General features: G+C 50.3%; 1 protein-coding gene across 1 annotated transcript in view; it reads right to left on the reverse strand.

The window, feature by feature from the left end:
- LOC144133592 (uncharacterized) overlaps nucleotides 1–21,440 on the reverse strand; it is a 28,723-nt gene extending 7,283 nt beyond the window's left edge. The window contains exon 1 of the mRNA XM_077666789.1: nucleotides 20,930–21,440. The gene's annotated coding sequence lies outside the window, so the exon portion shown is untranslated. The remainder of the gene's footprint in view (nucleotides 1–20,929) is intronic.
- Between the last annotated feature and the right edge of the window lie 1,430 nt (nucleotides 21,441–22,870).

The following is a 22,870-nucleotide window of genomic DNA, read 5'->3' on the forward strand; positions in this document are numbered from 1 at the left end:
GTCCGTCCGTCCGTCCGTCCGTCCGTCCGTCTGTCTGTCTGTCTGTCTGTCTGTCTGTCTGTCTGTCTGTCTCTGTCTGTCTGTCTGTCTGTCTGTCTGTCTGTCTGTCTGTCTGTCTGTCTGTCTGTCTGTCTGTCTGTCTGTCTGTCTGTCTCTGTCTGTCTGTCTGTCTGTCTGTCTGTCTGTCTGTCTGTCTGTCTGTCTGTCTGTCTGTCTGTCTGTCTGTCTGTCAGAAGCCGGTTTTGTGGCAGGCTGCTTGTGTTTTGTGGCAGGGCACACAGGTGCTCCTCCGGTCGAAGTTGTGGGCTGTTGCGCGGTCTCGCCTAGGCACACGTGGTTCCGTGTCTGCCATAGACAGATGCTATGGCAGACACACACACACCAGCCACCTTAACCTAGCAGAGCAGCGCAGCACCGAAACACATCATGCTAGCGCACAAGTCCGGATTTGGCCGGATTACCAAAATCGACTGAAATTTCTTTTAAGTGTGTGGAAATTTAAAAATTGGAAAATTGGCTTTTAAGGAAAGACAAAGGCTCAGTAATTTCCTCACTTATCTATGCGGACACCCGAACCACGCCGTAAGGAAAGGGATAAAGGAGGGATGAAAGAAGGAAGGAAGAAAGAGGTGCCGTAGTGGAGGGCTCCGGAATAATTTCGACCACCTGGGGATCTTCAGCGTGCACTGAAATCGCACAGCACACGGGCGCCTTTTTGCGTTTCGCCTCTATCGAAACGCGGCCGCCGTGGTCGGGTTCGAACTCGGGTACTCTGGCTCAGTAGGCCTAACCACTGAGCCACCGCGGCGGGTTTGTGCGGCCTTCGCCCACGGTATTTCGAACCAGTCCGCGTAAAACCGCAGCGTCTGTCACGGTGCGAACCACTGGGCGGATAGTTTTAATGCGCGATTAAACACCCGCCGTAGCCAGCCAGGGTTTTGTGTGAGCAAAAATCCCGCCGTAGCCGTGAAGCCATAGCAGGCACGCGTGGCAGTAATGCGGCAGGCGAATGACGTCATCCCCCCTCCAAGATATGTCACTGCCGCCCAGGCAAAAACACTTCTCCTAGTACTGCGGGATGCGACTCTCCCCCTTCGAGAAGGGCAAAACGACTTCTGCGATGAATGGGAAGAGGTTTGAGGGCGCCCCTTCTTCTCCCTGGTGCCACTATATAATGCCCTCTCACTCGTATAACAAAGCGGACCAAGCTGAGGGGCTCTAAGCTCACAGTAGAATGGTGCGTGATTGAGCAGTGATTACGAAGTCATAAACGGCACTCGTATAGAAGCTGCTATGCACAGTACAAGGACAGGGCGAATACACAATACACATCTCGCCAGCACTTTACCACAGGAGCACAGATGTTCGCGCACTGAACTCAGATCCACTTGTCAGTGCCGCACAGACAGTGCTGCAACGCGAGGTCCTTTGGCGGCAGTTAAGTCCCTCCTTTGCTCCCACTTCTGTGCGAGCGAATAGTTGTGCAGTTGAAGGTGCAACCCTTCGAACTTGTGAACGCTGTGCCTGGCGGCGCAGTGAAGCACGAAGGCGAATCCATCAGTGCGAGTGGCCCGGACAGCGAGCTCCGTAACTTGTGCTCACGTCGACAGGCTTACGCTTCGTTATTAGTACGTCCCGGCATTCTTTCCCATTCATTTTTTTTTCTCTTTACCCCTCATCCACATGCAGGTACCTGCGTAAAGGAGGGAGCAAACCGGACCTGTGATTGGTTAACACCCCTTCTCCTGCTCTTCCTCCATCCTCGGAAGGTGACTGCAACGTGTGCGAAGCATCCGGGCCCACTAAGCACGGTATGAACAAGACGCAGCCATTTTTAACGGCCTTCTTTCCTTCTCACGCTTATAATTTTGCTCATCTCGTTTCTCCTTTTCCTTACCGCCAGGAAACAAAAATGTTGGCTCCGGTTTGGGCTTCAGGTGCCCGCGTGACGGAAAAGTGCTCAAACATCCCCGCGCGAACGACTCGGTTCACTCGCAGCGGAGACTGAGAGGCGAGCACAGCGGCGAAGCGCCTTTTACGCACCCCGTGCAACTTCATTTTTATGCCGGACCACGTGAAAGTGCCTCCCAGCGCGTTTACTGCTCAGCGCTCTGTTTGCGTTCCTCTCTACCTTCAGTGTAGCCACCGGAATGGTTCGTGTGTTTTGCGAGGAATGAAGAGGGAAAAGTCGGAAAGGAGAGAAGAATGCCTTTCTTTCTCGTTCATTTCCTTTGGCCGTGAGCGAAGCCTAAGGAAAACGTGTGCGGGGCGCCGCAGTGGCCAGATGCCTGAGCAAACGTGCGGAAGGGGCTGCTTAGTCAAGGGGATGGATGGCCGGTCTGTCGTGCCCGCACTCCCGGCCACTGTGGCGGCCTTTTCCTCGTGACGTGTTCCATCTACTAGGCACATGCGGCTCGGCATTTGCCCCCCTTGGTACTTTTACACCAAAACAATCTTCACTCAGTAAAAATATTTTAAGCTGTTTGAACAATATGTAAACTATTTATATGCTTCGAAGGCAGTGTGCAGCGTAATGTACCGGCATTAATATTAAAGAGCATCTACATTTCGGGTCTTCAACTATAGCTTTGTCTTCCGCCTTGTTTTATGAAAAAACAAGGATCTGCGGTCGTCCGGAACAATGGCTAGGCGCCAGAAGCATCTGATGGACGCAACATGCGAGCAAATCAAAGCACGAGACACAGAACCGCACCGTAGGGCATGTTAATTTCGGTTGCGGGATGCAGCCTGCATATACTCGCATCCGAAGCAGCAGCCATGCAGGAAGACGTTTAGCTATTGCGCTATCTTTACCGGTACACACCGCGTCAAAAGTCTTCGGACATTCAAAGCACCCGCCAAGCTGGAAACCTCGAGGAAAACCTTTCTCCTAGCATTTAATTTATGGCCGCTGTATAAGAGTGCCGTGGAGGCTGCACTGTGCAACACGAAACCAGACCGCGTGGCCCTAACAGTTTTGGCCAAGGCTGTACATCCGCAGAAACCATCCGCTTGCAAGCGCGCAAATGAAGCCACAAGGGAGGACGATGTTTAATTGGCCGCCACCGCATTGGCCGCGAACGCGCTACGCACACACTGGCACGGCGCTCATCAGCCGCACCGCGTACAGAATTTACGAGTGTTTGATTTAGAACAGTGTCGAGTCACTTCTATTCCTGCCTCTTTCAACCGCGCTGCATATTCTTCGTGCCAGCGGGCTGAGCATGTGTGTTCCGGTTGGACGTTACGCCAGGCTGGTCCAAACGACCTTCCTGGTTTTTACGGCTTCTGCGCAAGCGAGGGGGGGGGGGGGGGGCGAAAGAACCGCCTCCTGTTGGATCGCAGACGTATTATGTGTACGAGCTGTCGGCGCACGCCTATGGGTTTCAATGCGGAAAGGTAGTGCACATAAAACAAATAAAAACAAGGACGGAGCTTTATCCGGCGGGCGCTCACTTCGCAAAGCGTGTGATATACGCTGCAGCGAATGTTCTCATGATTGACTTTACACTCAACTTTATTCGGAAGAAGCCAAATTGCCCATAGAAGGACAGAAAGATCGGCGAGTTGGTTGTTTTCCACAGTATAACAACGCGGGATACGGCCCGAGATGCTTGCTGCGCATGTGACGTTCAAAAGTTGTCTCAAGTGGTGCATCTAGTAGAGGGCCACATCATCTGCCTTCTGTTTCTTTTATTTTTTTGCGTAGAAAAGTAGCAAGAACAAACGAACAAACAGCCTCATATTTTACGCAGTCCACTTCTTTCTCACTTGACAAGCGGCGAAGATTATCAATTGAATTGAAAATACTCCGTTTTTCACCCGATAAACCGCGATTCTCTACGGGCACTATAGATATCTGTAGACATTCTTTACAGAGCATATGTTCCGCTAAAGCTTACTTTACAAATAAACACAGTGCCTTACGAAGTATAAAGTGCTCGAAATTGGTATTCTTACAGAGTGCGTTTTGCGATTCATCATGCTACTGGTTTGCACGGAAATAATTTTACAGCCAGAGAAATAACGTGCCAAGAAGGCAAGGCTCGCAGTCTCATCGACTGAGCCGCGGGAAACCGTTGGCGAAAACGGATGAGTGTCGGGAATCCCGGCATGCATTCTGATTAGGCGGTCTCGAACGCTGCTTCGTCTCATCATCATATTTTCTTCGCATGCATTTGTGAAAGGATGCTGTCGCGTTCAGCCACGGCCTTAGCAACTTTGTTCAAGGTGCTGGGGTATCGGCGAGCGATAGGTATTAATACTTATGAAGGAGTAGAACTATTGGCGAGGCGCCAGCATTTTGCATATTTAATGCAAGAAAGTTATTTATTCTGCTATCCGTGGCTATGGTGCTTAGTTGAGGAGTTAGCACGTGGGCTAAAGGAAGAAAAGATATTCTCTCTTTCATTAACTCACCTTTGCTCTACTCGCAAACTCTAAGCATTGTCCCTGAATGTGTCCCTAAAATTCGATGCCACAACAATAATCAAGGTTTTTGCAGGGTTTCTTTTCAACTTAAATCCAAATACCAACGTATTTTTATAAAATTGCACAGTGTTCATCAAACCAAATGCGACAGTGCCAGCGCATGCCTTTCGGCGGTTTTTGCGCCCTTGAGGGCTCTGGATGGATGAGCTGGAAAATGAACGAGTACTCGTAGACCTTCGATTCGATACTTTCCAGCCAGTGAAAGCCCCGTTGATATACTCAAACATGCATACAAGCCATACGACAGTGTCGTGTTTTATTAGTCGACGACTCTGCGTCAGGCAACGCAATCACGCACTGTAAGACATTAAGCGAGCCCTGAAATCAGGGGGAGTTGGCATCACCCTGCTACTCCTGAAAAAAAAAAAAAGATGCGGTTGTATAGGTCTCTGCAGCGGTTTCTGCAACTTCCATAATTACAACCGGCGGATGGGACGCAGAAGACAACACGCAGGGGCACAACGCAGCGCACGTTGCTTTCTTCTATGTCGCGTTCGTCGCGCTGTAGTTGTGGATTAGTCACGCGATCACCCAGCAACTTGCCTTGTCGTTCTGCAAATTGGGCATGTTAGTGTGAAAGCGATCATACGCTCACCAACACCGACCAAGAATCGCCTCACCCGCGTACGTAAATAAATGAAACAAACAGCCTTGACTGGGAGTTGAACCCGCGGCTGCACGGACCGATCCCCTTCGCAGGTCGTTGCGCGAGAGCGGTTGGCTGTCGCCGCATCAGATCGCACCTTATGTTAAACTGAAACACACTCTCGCGCTGTGCGTTGCACGTCGTCTTCCATCTGCGGCGCGAACAGATCAGATCAGCTTGACCTCGGTCAGAGCTATAACCTGACTCTATATATCGTCGCCAGACGTGCCGACGACCCAGCAAAGCAAGAGCATGAGCCAACCAGGCTAAGCACATGCTTTCGCAAGTCTACGCGGTTTAACTGCGTTGAAGCCCTACCAATTTTTACCAGACGACTCATTCGCGTGCTGCTGATTCAACGGCACGGCCAGCGACACGAGCCAATTGTGTAATGGAGCAGCGGTTACTCGAAAAGGCCCGTTGGGCGTCATACTTTACCACCCTCTCCCCCAAACGAGAAGGGCTCGCGATACATTTGGCGGCCGTTCCTTTACTGGGTGCCACCCTGCTGTACCGCCGCCACTACGAGACGCTCTTTTACACCGCAACCCCCTCGTCGCGTATCTGCGCTCCGGGCGCGTGCTCTGAAAGTCGAGGGCTCCGAGGCAAACCAGTTTTCGAAGAGCACCGACTCGGCTCACTCTGCGTGCCGCCGTGCGGACGGCTTCCGCTGCCGACGCGTATCCACAGAGTTCTAGCTGATGAGTCATCGCATAAGTTACTGTGCCGGGTAGCGAAACCTAAATTCTAGTAAGAAAAAAATAATACCCTAACATTTCTAGCTTAATTTGCTCATCCCGGCTGTGCAGATGCACGTAGAAGGGCTTGCATGGGTTGCAGCTTGTTTGTCCCATTTTGCGCATCTTTGGTTTAGAGGGCACATCTTGGACTATGAGGCAGTCTGTGTATAGGAAGACTGAGGGATGATTTTTATTTTTCTACCACATTCTTTTTTTCTTCACCTGCGCCGCGATATCAATGTGTGAGAATGTTTGAATGTCAGTCGGCCGCCGTGGCGGGAATGCGCACCCGAAATCTCGTCCATGGGGTAAGAATACTGTCGGTACTGAGCCTGTGATTGGCATTAAGTAATCCAATGACCTTAGGCCAACGTTTAAAGGAATCTCCAAAGGTAGACTAGATTTTAAATATGTAATCGCATCCACCCAGTCTCTTCTAAGGTAAGCTGTACAGCTTCAGAGAAACTTCGTAGCCGAAGAATAGTTGGTCCCGTCTCGGTGATCGAGCCCGGCACCATCGCATCTCGCTCTACCGGCTGTGCTAACCAGGATGGCAAGCGGATTTGCCTTCAACTACGAAATTTGTATCAAAGCTGCGTATAGCTTTTATTTCTAGCCGCATGGATCCACTCGGGTGAATGATAACGAGTAATTGCGCCTTTATTGCGATCCTATATATGCTGCTGCTGTGGCTGCTGTAGACCAGAACCAGCCGTCGAGAGTGACAATTAAGACCCGCCCCCGACAATATACCACGACTAGGCTGTTATGGCTCAAGTGTCTGGATCGTATGCGAAGTCGTTAACTCGAGCCTTGTCATCTTTACCTGTACCTTCTTTTGCTCGAAAGAAGCCTTCCACTTGTGGAACAACAACGGCGAAAAAAAAAAAAAAACTTTGCGTGGTCGCCCGCCACGGCTCCGCCCAGTCGGATACATCGCGTAGACGAGTCCGCAGACGTTCCACTTGTATAGCTTTTCGTTTGCCCTCCATACGTAATTTATTTTGCCCTCCTTGCTTCGGCCGAGAGTCGTCCGCCGAAAAGTCGGTGCCATTTACGACCTGGGTCTGATGGCGCCGCCGCCATTCATTTTGTTGGTTTTTCCTGACGATGGAGGAGTGGGAAGCGGTCCTTCTCGGGCGTGACTCGGCCACAGAGGCAACGTTTTCGGCGACGTGAACGTGGCGCACGCTGCAACGTCTTTCTTCAGATCCGGCGAGGCGTGCTTTCATGGCCTGCTGCATTTGTGGACTGGTGTGTGTGCGTGTGTGCCTACAGACGACGCGTGCCCTGGCTGTTATCACGCACAAGCTCTGCTTCGCGGCTCCGATACACCGAAGTCGGCGTCTCTGCACCCACGTACGGCTTACACGCGACCCCCTTGCTCGTGTAATGCGGGCAAGTCTGCGGCCGAAATCTGTCTGCCCCGTGAGTAAGCCCCCAAGAAAGCAAGCAGGCCTGAACGCGCGCGTGATGGGTGAAAGTGCGAGTAAGAAAGGGCGTTGTTCGCTGCGCGTGTTGATGGCGAGGGGAGCGAAAGTGCAGGGCCCAGTTCGGGAACGACGACGCCCATGTTTCGTGCAGTGGGCGTGGGTACCCATGATTCTTTTTCCTTGATTTTTTCTGGCTACGTGAAAGCTTGCGCACCGTTATCATTTCGACCTCTGTGACTATATACGCAGCCACGTGACTCAAAGCTGCTTTCACCCAGTCTCTTTCTTGCTGTCGTTTTTATTTTTGCGGTTGCTGGCACGCCGGAGCTCTCCTGGCACGGCTCGTACATTCTTGTTATTGATTTCCCAGTTTGTAAGCATTCAACTGGAAGCTACATGATGGCAGCTGGGCTTTGAAGACTTCTGGCCATGGAAAAATAATGCCGCTTAGGAACTTTCCCGCATACTCAACGCTTTTCATCGCTCACTAGTTTCAAGAGCATCATGGTGTTACAGCACAACAGCAACAGCATGGCATCTAGCGTTAACGAAGTCGACTTGTTGCTTCGTTCCTTACCAGGCGCTACCGCTGAAGAACACGCTTTCAAGCGGAGGCCAGTCTTCCCAAATGCAAATCTTGTGTCAGTTCAATCATCCAGTCGTGAGGGGCACACGCCCGACGTTCACGTCGTCTCCATTAGTTTCTGGCCAGCGTTCAGCGTTCCCGGCTAGGAATCCCTTTGAACGCACTTAAATTCCTTCATCTCACGACAATATAAGCTATTTAGCGGGTCTGCTCGTTAATCGATCTAGATGCCATGAAACAAAGCACGTGGCTCAGTTAGCTTTGTACCACGCGCCTTATACTGTTAAGTAGATGCTGCAGGTCAACCGAGTAATTTGCGTAAATCCTGCGCTATATGTAGACAACGTGTGTTATATTCGTTTATGACCGCTTTCGTATATACGCACCGCACCATGCAGGAACAAAAAAAGGCAAAGGAAGCAGAACGAGAGGAATTAGTTTTGGATCCAAACGCCGGTTTTGAATAAATCGCGTTGTCTTGGGGATACAACGCAAGCTTCGTTCGGAGCGACCTCTCAAGGCTGGAAAATATATTACACGCGCCAATAAATCGCAGTCAACTGTACAGGCAAACAAGCGCACGTACCGCAGCATACGATTATGTATTTTGAGTCACGGGTGCCACGCAAGGAGCACACGGTGGTCTCTTTGAACATAGTTCTAGCGTTGCATGCAAGCACGCGCAGCGAATTCTGGGAAACCAATTGACCTTCGTGTCTTACACGGGTCAAGTCGAAAAGCCGCGGCGTGCAGGAGAGGGGGGAAGCGGTTCTGTCTGGCTTTCTGCGTGCAACCTCAAACAAGAAAGACGAAAAGAGTGTTCTCTCCAGTTCCACGAAGAAGTGCGCATGGGAGAAGCCGCGAGCACCCATGGCTGCCGAAAAGAGCGTTTACGATCGCTCATTCTCTCGTCTCGCAAGGAGGCAGCTTTCCCCCTGGAATAACTCTCCTTAATTTATGCATCGTTAACGAGCTGCACGAGCGCGCTTAATATCTCATCGACGTTTTTGTTTTACGGCCGTCCCTGCCGCCACCGAACGCTTGCCCTCAGCCAGCACCCTAAGCACACACGTATGCGCACGCGGGCAAGGCTCATTCGATGTGTCCGGCGTGTGCCGGTCATAAGGTAAACAGCGCCGTCTCTTGTCTCGCCCCCGGTCCGGTTCGAGGCGCGTATGCCAACTCCTTCAAAGCAGCAAGGGCACGATACACTGCCGAGGAGATACGAAGCGAGGAATGTGCTTGATTGCTCACGCTCTCAACCAAACATCACTAACATGGGACCAACTGCATGCGTTTGGCACTACCTCTGGGACGACCTCAGGATGTAAGGAAACTGGCTATGGTTGATTGTATCGTCTAGCAGTAAGTCTCTAGGGCAGTAATTGTTGCTCTGTGAAATACTGGCTTGCCGCTGTGCGGTTTCTTCCACAACGATCTAGTCGACATGCCCCATTTGGTACCTTTTAGTTTTGAGAGCACCGTATTGCTGAAATGGGGATAATTGCAATACTCGGACCTCGATACAAATGGGTTTCTTCGCCAGGAGACTAACCACTGCAGACTGAACCTTTTCAGTTAATCTCGTAGTCGTTGCTCTTTTTGTATTTGGTAACTAAAAGTTGTGACAGTGTATCCGGCCTCTAAATCATTCAACCCCGCTCATAGGTCTGTGAACTTAATCATCAGTCGACTCACTAGGGCTCACTCAGGCTTACATTCATATCATGATCTGAGTTGTGGGTGAGTTCGGACTCATATGCAGATAATGATCTCAGTTGTGAGTGAGTTTGGACTCTCATTCATATGATGCCGAGTCGTGAGTGAGTCCGAACTCACGTTACGATCATGAACTGAGTCGTGACTGACTCCGAGCTCAGGTCATAATAATAATAATAATAATAATAATAATAATAATAATAATAATTGGTTTTTGGGGAAAGGAAAATGTCTCATATATCGTTGGGCACTTGAACCGCGCCGTAAGGGAAGGGATAAGGGAGGGAGTGAAAGACGAAAGGAAGAAGGAGGTGCCGTAGTGGAAGGCTCCGGAATAATTTCGACCACCTGGGGATCTTTAACGTGCACTGACATCGCACAGCACACGAGCGCCTTAGCGTTTTTTCTCCATAAAAACGCAGCCGCCGTGGTAGGGCTCGAACCCGGGAACTCCGTATCAGTAGTCGAGCGCCCTAACCACTGAGCCACCGCGGCTAGGTACCGAGCTCAGGTCATGGCTCGCGCTTGCGAGACGACGGCGCGCGCTCATTTTTTTTGTTTGTTTGCTGTCAGCGGAATAATAATAATAATAATAATAATAATAATAATAATAATAATAATAATAATAATAATAATAATAATTGGTTTTTTGGGGAAAGGAAATGGCGCAGTATCTGTCTCTTATATCATTGGACACCTGAACCGCGCCATAAGGGAAGGGTAAAGGAGGGAGTGAAAGAAGAAAGGATAAAAGAGGTGCCGTAGTGGAGGGCTCCGGGATAATTTCGACCACCTGGGGATCTTTAACGTGCACTGACATCGCACAGCACACGGGCGCCTTAGCGTTTTTCCTCCATAAAAACGCAGCCGCCGTGGTCGGGCAGCGGAAGGGAGAAAAGATTTACTGCCGCGACCAAGCCACTCGAGGGAGAGCATATATACCTCAGCAAAATCCTGAGCGCTCACTCAGGGTCACTCATAAAAGATTGGTCAACCTACGGGCTCACTAAAACTAGCACTCACAGAGGCGTGGTCTCACTCGAACTCATGAACTCAAACTCGTTTAGGCTCACGACTCACTTCGGATCACTCACACTCACGAGTCATCGGGGGTCAACCATCCATAGTGGCTCACGTCTCACTCAGACTCACGACTCATCTAAGCTCACTCCCTCATTTAAACTCGCCAGGACTCACTCATTCGGGCTCACTTGCACATTTAAACTCATGACTCACCCAGGCTCACCTTGACTCAGGTCTCCTATAAGCTCACACATCAGACAGCTGAATCGTTACGCGCCTGAAATGCCCAAAGAAAGGTGTCAAAAACACGCTAATGCAATGAGCTCTGAACTGCATCTAGCCTGTAGCCAGGTCTGGCTCAGAGGCCTGTAGGTGCCGCTCACGGAACGCAAAGATCTAAGGCCGCTGTATGTTTTCTGCAACCAATTAAAAATAACAAAGGAAGAACTATAGAGCAACCACGATACATCAAGCCGCAGATAATATCCAACCAGACCAAACGCGCCCACTAAGCAACTTTTCTCGCCTTTGAGCAATGTTCGAGAGAGCACAAGCCAAAAAAATTATATACCACAAAACAATGAAATTGGTCTACATCATCATCTCGACCGGAAGCGTATTCATTATTATGAGTGTACAGGAAACTCGTTTATGAACGGGAACTCGTGCCCAATCGGCGCCATGAGGACACTTGGGATCGTGAGATTTTTTAACCTCACATCATGGACTTCTTTGATTTGATAGGCCCACATGCTACCAGACTGAACAGGACTCAGATCACGCAGACATGAACCCTTGACTCAAGACTCATATCGTGAATTGAACGCGAGTCTGGAATTACGACTCGGATCATGACCTAAATGTGAGTCCGGACTCACGACTCGGATCATGATCTGAGATGTACCCAAGTGAGCCCGAGTGAGTCTACTCATGAGTCAGTTCGCCTACCTATGAGGGCGAGACGACTTGGCGACGTCGGAGGGGGACCGAAGAGGAATCTCCGGAAGCGAGGAAGAAAGCCTTTTGTCCTTTCCTCATTGCTGGTTTACACGCGTGAGGGTGCGGGGATGTGCCATAGTTTTTCCACGTCGCTGAGCGGGGGCGCGTTGCTCATCAGTGTGCCACGTGGGCATTTCAGTGAGCCCATGTGTGTTTTGAACACGAGTGAGCCCCAATGAATCGTGAGTCGAAGTGAGCGAGTGAGCCCGAATGAGTTGTGAGTCGGAGTGAGGTTTACGTTTATGGGGGTTGAACATCCCAAAGAGACTCAGGCTATGAGGGACGCCGTAGTGAAGAACTCCGGAAATTTCGACCACCTTGAGTTCTGTAACACGCACTGACACCGCACAGTACGCGGGTCTCTAGAATTTCGCCTCCGTCGAAATCCGACCGCCGCGGCCGGGATCGAACCCGCGTCTTTCGGGTCAGCAGCCGAGCACGAAACCACTGAGCCACCGCGGCGGCTGAGTCGAAGTTAGTCGTGAGTCGCAACGAACGGCTGACTCCGGATTAGCAGTGATTCGGGGTGAGTCCACATGAGCCGTAAGACTAAATTAGTCTGAAATCATTTCGAGTGATCCCAGGACTGTGTGTGTCTGAGTGTGAGTGAGCCCATAGCTTGAAGAAACTTTTGTGTGATGAGAGCTAGAGTAATCACTCGTGATTCTGCCGAGGTACGGCCCTTTTGCACGCTTAGTCCTATTTTAGGCTGTAATGTACATTCTCACTTAGCAAGGATTAAACGTGGCACTGAAGTTATGCTTTCTGGAATGGCACAATAGTTTAGTTTATGAGGGTTTAACGTCCCAAAACGACTCAGGCTATGAGAGACGCCGTAGTGAAGGGCTCCGGAAATTTCGACCACCTGGGGTTCTTTAGCGTGCACTGACATCGTACAGTACACGGTCCTCTAGAATTTCGCCTCCATCAATATTCGACCGCCGCGGCCGGGATCGAACCAGCAGCCGAGCGCCATAACCACTCAGCCACCGCGGCGGCTGGAACGTCACAATCATTAGTTCTTTAAATGACCAGCGACCACTCACAAAACTATATTTTGAGTTCCCGTAGACGATGTATTGAGAATCTATAGAGAATCTAAATTTTCTGTATGAACTCTCGATCTGTAAAATCTATAGAAAATCTACTGAGAGTCTACGGACTGTTTAGTAAAATTTTTGTCGGACTAATTTCTTCAGAGACGAATTACACAGCCATGGCTAGCCGAGCTGGCTCGCACACCGCCCCTGGAGGGGAGGCCCCGTTTTAGCCGCTTTGTGCAGAATGTAAACCGTGTCATAGGCCACACAGCGCTTCTCCCTGAACAAGTAAGGCCCCTGCAGGCTCTTCAGTGTAGAGAATTAAGTATACAAACAGCTACGGAATATGCATTCGCCACTGCGCTCCTTCTGAGCCGCTATGCGCACAGGGATCAGGCGCTGGCTCGCTTTCGGTTCGCCGTCTTGTCTCCAGCGGCAATTTGAAAAGGTAATGAAGCGGCGACGGCCGACCCACCTGCGCACGGTATTCATTGCAACGCGCTGTGAGCTGATTTACAGCGGGCTCCTGTCTCGTCTCTCTTTTATTCTGCCGGCCGGTTTTTCGCTGACGTCTTTTGCATGGGTGCCGTCCTTGCGCGAGGCGATTTTGTCTAATGCTGCCTGCAGACCTCGGTCGTTTTGTTCTGTGAGTTTCATGGCCCCGTCTTAAACCTGTGCTCCTAACGCGACGAACAGAAGAGCTCGTCATTTATCCAATACGTATTTGTCAACGTCCTCACTGAGAAATGTTGCAGACGCGGTATCGGTGCATGGAAAAGTTCTCACTTGCAAAATGTTTTTAACCACGTGGGCAAAGAAAATCTATAAACGCAAATATGCATTTTTCCGTACGTCTGAGGTGCGCGAAGAACTGCTATGTTTCGCTCGTCGGAACCGCCCATAAGCAGACAAACAGCGGGAGTACGGGAAGTGGCACGCGCATCCAAAGGGAAAATAAAGACAGCATAAATAACAGCTGCGGATGCGCATAGATTTCGCTTTCTTTCATTCTTTTTAAACGCTCTGTATTTCGGTGTCTCATAACTATGAGGCACTATGAAGGATGGTCTTGGGCCCACACTGTTTTCTGGACACGCGCTCATGCATGTCACTTGAAGCGTGGTGATTGCGGTCAATAATGGAACTTGCTCATTTTATCTGAATCCCCAGTGTTGCGCAGTCCCTTGCTTAACGAACAGACTCGAGAAGGTGGGAATACCAATGGACGCCGTATGACCTAGAGCACATCGTACGGAAATCTTGTAGTAAGCCTGTGCACACCTTTCATTGAGCTGCGTGTATTATTTAGATCATATGAACTACGTGTATTCTTTATATTCCGCGTGCGCGGCGCACAGAAACATTGCCATATCAATCGGTGTAAAAAACGACAAACACATATGGGAGCGAACGACTGCCAGAGTGTATAATAAGGTGACGACATGGATCAGCTAGCCAGACAAGAGCTTTGTCGGAGAAGCCTCGTCTTCAGTAGGCGTAAAGAGGCGGTTTTGGTCGCTGCCAGTACAATTTCTGTCCATAGCACTTGAGAGCGTTGAGAGGACCATTAGAGGAGACCAGATATATTAGTGTCATGTGGCCACAGCACCCACTGCAGGAAGATATGCAGAAAACCGATAAAACCAACGCGAAATGGCCAAAGCAGCCTTTCCATGCCGCTTATCAGAGGCATGGCTTTGCCAGCACTCCGCGGATGTGTTCAAATAGTTCCTCTCAAAATGCAAGGTCTCCATGCATGTTAGCATGACAGTTGTAATTAACCGAACGATTTCTCCAGCTCTCATGTCGAAAACTTACACGTTTTAACACGTTAAGTACTTTCTGTCTAGTCATCGTATTTCCCTGCTGTTCAGACCATTCGACTATCACGAAAAGAAGAGATTCGCCTCATCTGGCCCAAAATTTATCGCTGCATGCTGCGAGTGTATTGGTACAACTTCTCCGACAAATTAAAAAAAAAACCGCCAGTTTGGTAACATGTAGCTGGAGCCGATTTGGAAACTATATAGTTTTCCTGTCCTCTCCGCACATTTACGACCTCAAGGCGCCATGACAAAACGGTCGGGAAATTCTGGCATTCATTTTAACCATACCACTCAACAAATGCAACGCTTTACCGTTAATTTGTCTTCCTTTGCATCTTGAAAGAACTGACGCTCCACAACAAAATATGCATTGGCCTTAAAAGAGAAAAAAGATGACGAAAAAATAATATTGCAGAAATAAGTCGTGAGGAGGTGTCTATAAGCCAGTGGACTAATTTCCACGACACCAATGACCACTATCTCTTCCATCGAAGAACGCATTGCACGCCCATAGCAGTGTGCGAGTCTCACACTTTTTTCGCCTATATACCCAGCCTGAGCGCTCGAGGCTCATAATCCAGGTGAAATGCCAGCCGCTTGCATGCGGACTTCCCTCTCGGCCCCTCCCGTAAGCTAGGCCTTCCTGGCACGAGCATACGCGGAAGTCGTTTCCGCGCTCCTCTCATACCGGCGCTTATAATTGCGCGCGAACTAGCACGCGCGAATAAAAAAAAACTTGAATAGAGGACGCGCGCGTCGTCCGTCCCTAGCTAGGCCTCAAGCCCCGAGGCCTCGCTAGCTAGGCCTAAATCTAGGCCTAGCGTGGTCGAGCACGCGCGCCAAACGACTCGCACACCGGCGCCGCTCCATCCTTCCCACTTTTCATCTTCTTCAAATGCATGCGAGCAGCGTTGCTCGTGACGCGTTGCAGTGGCGGTCGCTTGCGAAGCCTCTGGGAAATGAACCGTTTGCGGGCGGGAGATTTATGGGGCATTAGTGCGCTTTGTTTCATTCCGTTTTCGCATGGAGGTTCTTTTCTTCTTGCGTGGTCTCTGCCGCGCTGCCACTGCGTGCCGCGCGTGGCGAAACTTCTTCCGACGGCTCGCGTAATAGACGCGGAGAAAAATGATCGACTGCCGTCGAGCACACGCATGGTGTGCATACGGCGAGCACAGCGCGCGCTGCTTCGCCGTCGCGGACGGCGCTCCGCTCGCGGTGGCCAAGGACGCGTATTCCGAGTCGGGGCTTCATCTTCCAAAGCGTAGTCCGACCGTGTGCAGCGGGTACTCCACGACGTAGTACACTCGGCGGCAAAGCGCTTAACGTCGAGCGAGCGCTGCGTGCCCCGTTCTGTCTTTTTGTGGCGCTCGGAGCGACGCCACATCGTCCTCCTCGACTGCGCGCCACCTGTGCGTGTCAACGGAAGAAGGCCGCTTCGTGCGTGCGGAATGCAGCATGAAGCGGCGCGTCCGCTACGCCTGTACACGCGAGAGGGGCACTGAGAACCGGGGTGCACGAGTACAGGCGACCACTTCGTTCGTTCCTGGCAGGTGCCTTACTCTTTCATCCTCCTTCGCTGGCAAGCACCGACCAGACGTTTAGAATGAATAAGGCAAAGTCGGTACGGTAGCGGGGCAGACGTTGGCGCTAGATGTCGGCAGGTGTGTCTTGCAGATTTTAGAAGCGATGCTCAAACAGAGGCAAAAGACGCGGGCAGGACTTGAGCGCCCTGTGGCTCCAATCCTCGTGTCCTTCCCTTCGCAAATGGCGGAACCAGGGAGAGTGCACGGATGCAACCGCGAAGGCAGCCGTCTTCGAAAAGAGGAGGCAGAAGCACGTTTGAAAAATAAGCTAAAAAAAAGCCCCTGTTGTCATGCCACCTTCATGAATTTTGGTCTGAGAGAGAGAGAACATGTAAAGAGCGCCAATACAGTGTATGTGCGGTGACATCTTATGTTACGCATTTGAAGAGAGCCCCGCTCAAAACATGTACTGGTTTTAGTTTCTCGGTGGGAATAAAAAAAATACTTGCTAAGCGTTTACACCCCCATACGGGGTTCACGCACAGGCGATGTAAGTGCGAAAGCACAGACGTGCAAACTCCGAGCAAGATCTTGCGATGTTTGTGGATTTGCGCCAAGTAAATAAAAGTAATTCAAACAGATATTGCCACACCTGGAATTCGAACCCGCGGCAGCGCGAACAGATTAGCTTCGCTGGACAGTGCATGAGAGCGCAAGGCTATTGCCGCAGTTTTTTTTGTTTATTGCATGGAAATAGTGCCGAAAATGAAAAACAGTATGTTTATGCCACAGAGCACGAGGTTGGTCAAATGTTTAGGGGAATCCCCCAAGGTGGAGTAGACTTGAAATAAAGGATGTCAACGAGTAATTACCCTTTTATTTCAAACACCGGCCTGTGTAATACGAGACCACCGTAGCCCCGCACATCCCCACATTCCCAAACATCAAAATTATGAGGTTGGTCTTCCAGGGCAGCACATACTCCCCGCGCCAAAGCGTACTTCGGCGTGGTGGTCCATCATAAGGCTCTCACAGGGACTGAACAGTCCCATCATAATAAATGGATCACATGGCGCAAAACAGTGGCTTCCGCCGCAGCCCTTGACGCCTCGTGATGAACTGATGCACAATCTCGCACTGTGCAGTGCGCATCGTCGTCTTCATCAACTTCCATCTGCAGCGTGAAGACTGAGAATTCTCTCTTTTAATCTTCATCGTTATCATCCAAGCAAGTCTGCTTCCGTACGTTTATAGAATTTAGGTGAAAATTCTCTGCCATATTTTAAAACTCAACATGTGTTTCACGAGGCAAACATGATCTACGGTCCACGTAGTTGAGGCGTTTCTGTGATACCCGCGAAACCGTGCAAGAGAAATCACGTGCGGGACTTGCGCGGGTCTATGCATACTTGTCTCGCCTTGTGCGAGTGACTCTTTGCGAATAAGGCCTCGCAAGAGGAGGTGCGTGGCGCGACGCTCTCTCCGGGCAGTCGGCTGCCAAACGCGGCAGGTTTACAGCCATTCGCACTTGGCACACTTGTGCGCGTCAACTTTCGTCACGCATGTCTCGCAGCCAAGAGGAGTGCAAACCCAGCGTGTTAGAACAGATTACTGGTTAGGGCGCGCACCGAAGAGCAGGCCACCTCGTGCACCCCATCTGTTAATTGCGACCTGTGAACACAGAGATTGATCGGGCGCCATGCTTCCGACACTTCCTCTTGGCCCCGCTGCAGCGCGCCTCGGCTCGTGCCTGTATTGCGCACACCCGTGGAGAGTGGTTCACCTTGGTTGAGCCAGGGCATCGTTATCAATTTCGTTCGCTCCATTCCTGGTGCTAATTACTTCCTGAGGCGATAATTTCGCGAGACAACGAACCTCCAGCAGCAGACAATGCTTTTCCGGACCGTCTATGCATAGCCGCGCTCGGTCAAGACACTCGCGCGCAAAGAAGTTCGCGCTGTGGCGTTATGGTTTATGGGGGTTTAACGTCCCAAAGCGACTCAGGCTATGAGAGACGCCGTAGTGAACGGCTCCGGGAATTTCGACCACCTGGGGTTCTTTGACGTGCACTGACATCGCACAGCACACGGGCCTCTTGAATTTCGCCTCCATCGAAATTCTACCACCGAGACCGGGATCAAACCCGCGTCTTTCGGGCCGGCAGCCGAGCGCCATAACCACTCAGCCACCGCGGCGGCTACGCGCTGTGGCGTTAAATGCATAACTCATTCCCTATACTTTAACGGCACCTCAATGTTGGGAAGTGATCAAAAATCGATTTTCTAGCTGCGCATGGCGCTTAAGGTGTTTAAGGCTGAGTGGCAGCGCTGTAGGATGTTGCAGTGCCACTTAGACGTTGGTGGGCCAGTACAAACGTGCGGATCCTGGGAGCTTGTTGCAACTAATCATCGGTAAGGATTGCTTCTAGAAAAGTAATTCAGCGCTACTTGATACAGACCAGCACACAGACAGACATGACGGCTGCTGTCCTGTCTGTTTGTGCACTTTCCTGAAGTAAGTAGCCTGAGTTATTGTTCTATAGAAGCCATGCATCGCCAACTATGGGCACGCAACATGTTGAATTAAGTGTAGAGGGACTCCCGTGATGTTCACACATTGCTGGAGCAGTGGAGTGGCCCTTTACCCTGTTGCGGCTTGAGCCTTTTTGCCAGTCGGGTAATATAACACCAAAGTCACGAAAAAGATGAACCATGTGGACGATGGCCTATATGAAATACAATATATACATGGCTCTAATGCTAGAAGTGCCTGCAAGTAAATTCGTGTGTTGTGATTATCCACTCTAAGAAATCCGTATATGCGTCCTACAGACCCGATTGTTTCTGTGAAATATAGCTCGCCACACGAAACTTTTGCGAATGCGTCTATATGTCCGGCATGCCGTTCCGAAAGCATGACACGGGCATTCAAACAGAAAAGTCAGGTAAACTTCGGTTAAATTTAGCGCTTAATCCTTCTATGAAACGGTTAGTCCGCGTGTAGAGGGCTTTGCAGAGAGTCTCTAATGGAGCAATGCTTGCTCTTTGAGAGGCTAATCGTGGTGGCAACGCAGTTAGTCCCAAGGTGACTAGCCCCATTTAGTCTGTTCAGGCTCACAATGTGGAGCCTTCGCTAACCCTCACTCGAAAACCAGACTTTCTGCAGTTAACTTTTCAACAGTGGAAGCACGCCCTTAACTGCTGAATAGCTATTGGGGCGAGGTACAGCGTGAACGCGTAATGGCTGCCAGAACCTTTGCAAGAGGCACGGTGGCTGTATTGCGTCCCAGAAAATTTACCCACTGCAGGCTAGTCTTTTTCTGTTCGTACACAAGCGGTCAGGTTAAATCCAACTAGCCCAAGTGGCGGCACTCTCCGGTCGGCGCCTAACAGCACAATGCATTGCGCGCAGAAAAGCTACTCCAAATTAACGAATCAGCGGGCAACTAAACACTCATCTCAATGAAAGCATTGCGGTACAGCGAAAATAGTCACGTCCGCATCGCTGTGCCGCAAAACAGCTTACGAGAATTTAAGGGGACGCTGTCCGACATTTGGGTCCTGAACTTCTGTTCAATCTGCATCTCGAAGCCGAGTGCACATTACACCCGGCTTCGAAAATGCATTTCTTTACCTTGCCTCGAGATTGTGTTGTTCGTGATTCATTTTTTTTCCACTTATCCATGGAGGAAACTTTCAGGGGACAAGGGGAATTCCGCTTGAAAGATTTCTCTCAGTGCATCAGTTGGAACAAATTCTGTACTTCGTGCGCATACGTCTAAATCTTCAGCGTTTATGTGTCCATTGGCGAGAGCATCCCGTCTTGTGGTGCAGTCGAGAAGGGCGTATAGAGCTCGTGTGCAGTTCTTGCTGTCCAGGGTGCAAAAGGTAATTGCAAAAGTCACAGCTGGCTTCGCAATTATTTTTTTGTTTTGGGCCGAGACCGAAGGAACTTCAACTGCCTCTAAAAAAAGTGTTACTGAATGCGACGGAAAGAAAGCAGAAACAATATTCGGGAAGAGAATAGTCCTTGACTACGACGTTTCTCGGTGAAGCATTTAAGACCCGAAAGGTTTGTCATCTTCGGAGAAATTTTGACCAAACGCAGCAATACAAGCCGAGGAACTTTTGTGCCAAACGAGCGTGTATTAGTTGGCGCACGTAAGTTCGCGAGCACATGTGCTCTCAGTGGTCAAGACATTTGATTTTAAGTATTAGCACGTCGTATAAAGAGCGGTCTATCTGAAGGGTTTCGCACCCAGAGGGACAGACGGTATCGAAGAACGGAAAAGGTGCTATATCAAGCGATACGAGTTAGCCTCTGGCACTTTTCTTCGCAAGCGCAATAAGGCTACTTTTTTTCCTGCGGTAACGAATGGACACGCCTAGGCTTTGACGGTAGAGATCGGCACACTTTGAGACTTCATTAGGCAGCTAGAGTTAGCTAACGCTGCGCATCGGGACGAGCGATCTGCAAGAATTCCGAATGGCATCAGATGTGTGCCGAGTTTATAGCTTCGTGTTTCTCGTTGAACAGGGATGTAAGACACAGAGACTGCACTGAGGCGGAGAAGAGATTTGCTACCGTAGCAGAATAGTTCGCATCACGGGGTGACCTTATAACACTCAGGATCCTCGCGTGAAATACACATTGCAACCATGATTTAGTGGAGTCAAATGCAAGAACGCTGAACTGAGCCGCGCGGTTTTGAACAAAGCAAGGAAAGATTGTTGTAGGTACGAATTGCGCTCATCGAATATGACATGTGCATGTTGGCGTTTTTTTTTTTTTAGTGTATGAATGCAAACTAGTGCATCCTATGGCAGAGCGGCTGCTTAGTGCGCCCGGGAACGTTCGACAAAATGTCTACAGTACAATCGTCGAAGGTGAACCCTGCACTCACCAGTGAGACAGCTGTTCCCGCTGCCAACGCGGCAGACTGCTGAGGTGCCCCGGTCAGCCCCCAATCCTTGTTTTATCCAAGCCAAAAATCTATAAAAACAGTCCTTTAGCAGGGGAAGTCGATCAGAGTCAGTCCAGGGCAGAGCGGTCGTTGATTAAGAATCCCCACGTTTTCACTGCGATCGCCGGCGCACGGTAGAGCCCAAGCATAGAACGCAACGAGCAAGCGGCGCCGTCAATATCCGAAGCCACGGCGCACCGGTTCCAAAAGCGATGACAAATCCAAGTAGTCCTGCCACACCACCAGTATGCCGGCGACTGGGCGCATGCGCGCACTTGGGTGTGCTGGGGCTTCGTGGGAGTCCGTTTCCGCGTTTGGGACGTCCGAAGTGAAGCGGAGGGGCACGCGCGTTCCCCCCGCCCGCTGATCCACACGCCGCCGTAGAGAAGACCCGCAGCACGCACAGTCCTTCGCTGGGACGCAACGACGCGACGGCGTCTGCGGCTTGTCTGATCGAACGGACAGCCGCGGCGCGTGGCTGCGTCTTATAGAGGGCGGTGATCGGCCAATGGCTGCCCGCCTGCCACGCGACGTCACAGGAGGGGCGGGTTGCCCGGTGGGGGGCTGGAGCAAGCGCAGCGAGGGAGAAAGTGGGAGAAGACAAGACGAGAGGGGAATAAAAAAATGTAAGGACACGATGCGCTTCGCCGCCGCTGGATTTGTTCCTTCTTTTTTTTTTTTTTCTTATCGGCTCCTTTTCCTTGACGTTATTTCGCCGCTCTGTATTTCTTTCATTTCGCAACGGGCTTCCCTGGCTTTTGTAGCTGCGCAGCTCTTCCTTCTCAACGTTCGTTTTCATTGGCTGGCGCTTTCTTTTCTTGTTTTGTACCGTCCACTTTACAACACGTTGGATGACGACGATCGCATTGATGACAAAGCTCTGTGGAGCGTAGTGGACTGCTCGGTCTCGCTGCGGTCTTCCAGAGCTGTTTGGTCCGTTGGGCGTCATTGTGTGCATGGGGCCACGAATGTCCATGATGTAGTGAGCCAAAGCTCCGCACGTGCCTTTATGTGAGTTCGCACAAGTTTTATAATAAGGGAGTAATTACTCATTGGCATCCACCCAAGCGCAGCCAGCCATACGGCCACGGAGGAAAAGTACACAGCTTCCACAGAAACTTCATAGTTGAAGAAAAATTCGTCCTAGTCCGGGGTTCGAACCCGGGACCACCGCTTCGCCGGAGCAGCAGCTCTAGATAGTGATCAATTCGCTCTCGCCCTACCATAAGCTAGACGCCTCGGTTAGCTCAGTTGGCAGAGCGACTCCTCCGGTGACGCGTTCGAACCCAGGCCAGGACGAATTTTTCTTTAACTACGAAGTTTCTGAGAAAGCTGTCTAGCTTTCCTTTGTAGCCGTATGGCTGCGCTCGGGTGGATGGCAGTGAGTAATTACCCTCTTATTATAAATCTACTTTACCTTGGGGGATTCCCCTAAGCTTTTGACCGTCACACAAGTGTTTTCTTTTTTGTTAGGTAGCAGATTATCCTTAAAAAAAAAAAACTCCCTTTAATAGCGGATAGATTCTCAAAGCAGTTATACTGATAGTCAACATATACTCAGAACAAAGTCGTTAGAATTTTTCGACAGGGTTTGTAAAACAGCTCTAAACAAATATTGAATGAAAACGTGCACAAATCACAAAAAGGAAAACTTAGTTCGCGGTCGGAAAGTAAATCTTTCCTTCGGGCACGAAGATTTAAACGTGTTTTATGCTATTTCATCAGGAAAGCAAAGCACTCTACTAATTTATGATTTAGGCATAAAGCTTTAAACATCTAGTATATTTTTTCATCAGGAGAGAAACAAGCACTACTCATCAATACTTTAGGCATAAAGTTTTAAACATGTTTTATACTACTTCATTAGGACAGAAACACACG

This window comes from Amblyomma americanum, chromosome 5 (genome assembly GCF_052857255.1).
Source record: "Amblyomma americanum isolate KBUSLIRL-KWMA chromosome 5, ASM5285725v1, whole genome shotgun sequence".
NCBI classification, from domain to species: domain Eukaryota; kingdom Metazoa; phylum Arthropoda; class Arachnida; order Ixodida; family Ixodidae; genus Amblyomma; species Amblyomma americanum.